The following is a 5,514-nucleotide window of genomic DNA, read 5'->3' as shown; positions in this document are numbered from 1 at the left end:
AGCTAGAAAGTTTGCACCAGCGGGAAGAAGGAGCTGTGCCAGCAGCTTAGTGGGCTGCACTGCTCAAGGTCAGGACCAGCGCTGCTCCAAAGAACCACAGCCATCCTCAGTGACATCAAGGACCTGAGCTCTTCCCACGACGATAACAGCCAAGTTCATTTTAGAAAAAGCACGGTAGGCTTCTCCAGGAGAATCCACACCATCTTCCCCTCCGTGCTCTTTTTCTTGCTGCTGACAGCAGTCCTCAGGTGGGCCTTCCACGCCCAGTGCCAGGCTGACTCAGTTCAGCTGGGTAACTTCATTGACCTTTAGTTCATCCACCCCATTTTGTTTTACATTTGTCTGATTATTAATGACGCTGGCTTGTGCTGGTGACTTGGCAATGAGCTTCCAGCGCGGCAGCACGCGGGCCATGTTGGATCCGTATGCTTCAGGGTGGCCACTGTAACTCTTCCACCTTGGATCTTATAAGCCTAACTAATGAATCCTTTTGTTTAACTATATGTATAACTTACATTGTTTCTGTTTCTCTAGAGAACCCTAATACAGGTAGTTAATGGTTAAAAACACGAAGCACACTGTCTGGCTTTGACACTTTACTCTGTGACCTTGAGGAAGTTGTTAAACTCTGCTCAGCCTGCACACTTAGTGATTATGATAAGAGTTCATGGAATTGTGAGGACTAAATGAGCTTATCCGGGTATGGGTCCTGAGTGGTGCATGGGAAACACTCAGTAAATCTGCTACCATTGTTAAAAGTGGAAGGAGGGAGACTGCCAAGGGTGGGATTGAGAAATGTAGAAATGTGTGGTTTAGACCACAAGTGTGCCCAAGCCTTATGTATTCAGAGGGGAGGCTTTCGGCAGGTGATTGGATCACAGGGAAACCGTACTCATTGCGGATTGGCCCTCCGGTGAGGTTCTGGCTGATTGCCGCTTAGGAGGCGGGGCCTGGTCGGAAGAGGCGGGTCATGGGGCGTGGCCTGAAGGGGCTGTTGTCCCTGGCGCCTGTCTTCTCTCCCTGCTTCCTGGCTGCCCAGAATGGGTGGCCCGTCTACCATGACATTTCTAGCTGGAAGCCAGTCAAAGACAACTCACTGGAAATTGTGAACTAAATAAACCGCTCCTCCTTTCAGTTGTGAGTGTTGGATATTTTGTCTCATCAATGGGAAAATAACTAAAAGATACTGAAAATCAGCTGTTTTCTGCATTTACGACCATAATGGGTAGAGTAATAGAGGCTGTGTGCCAGTCATGTTTATTGTTTAATCTTCATTACACTAACCACTTGGAGAGTAAAAATCAGACTTTATAAAGGCAGATCAACTTGCCTGAGACACTGCAGCTAACAAATGAAAAAAGCTGCCACAAATATCCCTATATTTCCCTTCTGAGCTGGTTTTGATAACTACAGACTATATTTAGAACTAGAGGTGGCCCTACTGATCATACTTCTGGGTACTGGTGAATTGTTTTCCTTTGCAGGGTAACGGTGTTCTGTGTTTCCTGAGTCTAACTGTATGGCAGTTTTCTAATGCACTGTCTTACATTTCTGCTTATTCTCTGAAACTTTGCAAGATATCCCGACTATTCTTGCCCTTGGGACCAAAAATTGACTCTATTTTTAAAAAGAGAAAGTTTAATAATCTAGATTTACTTATTTTTATTTTTTTATACTGAACTCAAGACCTTATGCTTGCCAGTCAGGTACTGTGCCACTGAGCTATATCCCTGGCTAGATTTATTTTTGTCTATTATGGCCTATTTTCTTGTTGAACTTTGTCTTTTTTTTTTTGTACCAGGGATCGAACTCATGACCTCATGCTTGCCAGGCAGGCACTTGTGCGGCTGAGCTAAATCCCCGGCCCTAAACCCTGTCATTTTTGATGTGAATGGATTGCACTTGGCTTTGGTCTGAACTGTGTGTTGCTCAGCTACTTTCTCAACTAAACTTTGATAGCGTGCTTCAATTATGGCTCCCAGCAGTCACCGCACCTTGTTCACCCTGGCCTTAAATCTGGTTGTGTCCTCGCTAGTTGCTCCCCCTTTATTGTGTGGTTTTCTGAGGGGCATATAATCAAATGGATTCCTTTAAGCTTTTACAGTGTAAGTCAGTTATTTTGGGTTCTCTGTGTATGCTTCCATTTACATATATTGGTGTATTGATCTCATTTTTAGTCACTTTTAAAAACAATACAGTGCTGTAATGAATGTTACTAAATGCCTTGCAGATGCTGAGAGCTGAAACCACGAAGCACCCATGTGGTGAGGGCTTGCTGCAGCCTCCTGGGCTGCACAGGGGCCGATGCCTTTGTGTGTGTTGCCATGGCCAGGCTGGGTAGTGTTTTCTAAGAGTGATTCTTAGCTCCCGCGCTGGGCATGGCCTACCTGCTCTCCATCAGGGTAGAAAAGTCTCAGCCAGGTAGTTTCTCCCACAGTGAGAAAACTGAGAGAAAAGTTTCTAGGTGCAGTTACTTCTTTGGGAGATTAATAAGGGACTGGACCTTACCAGGCCAAGAATTTTTTTCCTCTTGAGGACAAGTGATTGGGGTGTATCCTTTTTGTGACATGGAGCTATTCTCAATTTTCCCAGAAATATTCAAATAAGTTTTGTGGAATATCACAGTTTACAGGAAGATTATATTCGGAGGTGTGCATCCAACCTGCCCTTTTTCTCCTTTCCTGAAAGAGTTTACACCTGTGTGGTGAGGTGGGTTTATCCGTTGGAATTACCGTGCCCCTCCTGGCATAATTAGTCGTAGGGCAAAAGGGGTAAAATGTAAATTTCTCCCTGAAAATTGAGTGTACAGTGAAGTTGGAAGTCTTAAACATTTCTATGACGGTTGTCTCTCTTTGCTGAAGCCAGAGACCCCAGCAATTTGACCATCAGATCTTCTTAGCCGTAAGATCCAGTAATACGGAAAGAACCTGTAGGGCGGTGGACCCGTCTCACTGGAGTGCGTACATTCAGTGGAGCAAGCTTGGAATTTACCCAGTTCTGACTCACTCATCTGTCTCCTTGCAAGGCACAGGACTGGCTTAATTTCTGTGGGAAAACGCTTGGAAGAATGGATCCTTCTGGATGAAGCCGAATTCTCTGTGATGGAAGTAAACATAACCTGTTATGCTCACAGTCTGCCTTTCCCTTCTCTCCTTCTCTAGGTGCAGAGTTAACAGCAATCTCTGGGGTACCTAGCAAAAGTAGATGCAGATCTTGCAGGGTCACACATGCCGAAACCAGGCCACATGGGTCTCATGAGCACTAGGTCACAGTCTCACATGACAACAACAGTACAGCATAAGTGTTAGCAGAAATGACAGCGAAATTAAAATTAGACCCCTAAGAACTTCCGGCACAGAGGTGCATAAGCAAAGCATGTTTAAAATGAGTAGCTATGTAAAATAAAAACTGCAGCACAGATCTATCAAAAAGGCCATGTGGTTTTTAGCAAGAACCCTGTATATTTTCTAAAAGTAAGAAACAGTTGGTGAAATTGAAAACTCACTTGAAGGAAAGATAAACCACATATACCAGTTATTAAGCTATTGTCTCTGGGATTCAAATTTACACTCCTGTGCTCTGTGATACTGGAACCAGGACTTGGCAAACTACATTTCTCCTTTGCTGCTCGGCTTCTTGTCAGATTCTGCTGTAATGAAGCAGTACAGTCAGATGAAATGCAGCAGAAGAAGACGCGGCCTGCTCCTGCTGTTGTGCATGCCATTCCTACGTCAGCATTAAGCCAGCAGTAGTCGTCACCCTGGCTGGGATGGCAGTTTCCAGTTTTCTCTTTTCCTATCTTCAAGAAGCAGCTGCGTTGTGCCTGTGTATGGATAGCAGTGCCATGAGTCGGTGCTGGTTCTTTAGAAGCCCCATTCTAACTCAGTTGATGTCCCCTGTACCAGCTCCAGGAGCATTTGAAGAGCATCATACTCTTCAGGGCTCCGCACACAGCTCTGTGAAATCCTTACACTGCAGGAGGATCGCTTGAACCCTGGAGTTCGAGACCAGCCTTGGCAGCATAGCAAGGCTCTGTCTCTAGAAAAAATAAAAAGATTGTAGAAACAGCGCTGCATAGGATACTTACCACAGAAAATGCAATGCACTCAACTTAGCAATTAGAAGAGAAGTACTAATATTCAAGAAATATCATGTCACTGTTATATGCCAGGCTCTGTTATACACACTTGGATATCAGCAAGCAGAATAGAATTACCATGCTTATGGACCTAACATTCTAGTTAGAGGGTAAAGACAATAAAGTATCCTGGATAAGTATGTCACATGTTAAAATATAACAGGTGTTGGGCCCGGGATATAGTTTAGTAGTACAGTGCCTGCCTGGCAAAGGTCAGGGCCTGAGTTGGAGTCTCAGTAATTCATATATATATATATATATATATATATATATATATATGTATATACATGTATATTCATGTATATATATAATTATATATATATATATAATTCATATATATATATTAGGAGCAAATAGAGGAGTGATGTTGGAGGTACTTGGAATCTGCAATTTTAATGTTATAGTCAGCTTAATAAAATTTTTACCTGTACAGTAGTATGTTCACAAGAGACATATAAAACTCAAGAATACAGAAAAGTCGAATGTCAAGGATTGTAAAATATACTCCTGATTAAAAAACGGCAGTATGCTGGCACCGATGTCAGGCAGCACGTCTTTAAGACAAGTCCTAGTACCAGGGATCCTAATTTGTTCAGGCATTGTAGGCCACACTGAACAGTAAAATGGATACTTCCGAAAGTATGGGAAAGAACTGTAATAGAAAGCTGTAATAGTGTCCAATATGTCAACGTGCGGATCATAGTCTGACAGCCCAAGCAAATCAAAACACGTTAAGGGTATAGGTAATTTGAGTAATACATCTAGAAAGTCTAATAAAGTGGGCATACACAGAACCTGCAGGCTGGAGTTCACAGTGAGCATTAAAAACAAAAAAGAGCTCTCCATCTCTAGGCCTTACCCGGAGGCTCAGATTTGAAGAACGGGGTTTTAAAACAATTATTTATGATTCACCATGGTCAATAGGGGGCGCCAACTCAGCGCTGCTGAGAAGCAGGCACTGTAGAGGTCACAGTCGGATGCGGTGCCCGGCCGTCCGGCGGCTCCCGGGAGGCGCGGACCAACAGAGCCTGGAACGCGCCCCGACCACCCCGACGTGGCGGGCAGCGCCTCCCCAGCTGCAAGCGCTGCGGGGTGCACACGGCGGCGAGGAGGGCACGAGCGCCCCCTGGCGGCGCCTGCGGGTCGCGCGCGGGGTCAGCACCTGGGAGAGAGGCCGCGGGGACCCTGGGGAGATGCAGAGGCCGTGTGCCCGCGGACCCCGCCTGCCTGCCCCGAAACCCAGTAGCGGAGGCCGCGGGCTCACGCCCAGGGCTGCGCCGGGACCGTGTCCGGAGCGCGAAGCTGCAGAAGGGAGACGGTCGGCCACGGGGAGCTGCGGCTATGCCAGCAGGAGGCGCGCCAGAGGCCGTGAGTTC

The sequence above is a fragment of the Cavia porcellus genome, unplaced genomic scaffold (genome assembly GCF_034190915.1).
Source record: "Cavia porcellus strain 051 isolate PalLab524CR breed Dunkin Hartley unplaced genomic scaffold, mCavPor4.1 scaffold_19, whole genome shotgun sequence".
Classification (NCBI taxonomy): Eukaryota; Metazoa; Chordata; class Mammalia; order Rodentia; family Caviidae; genus Cavia; species Cavia porcellus.
This window is presented reverse-complemented; position numbering follows the sequence as displayed.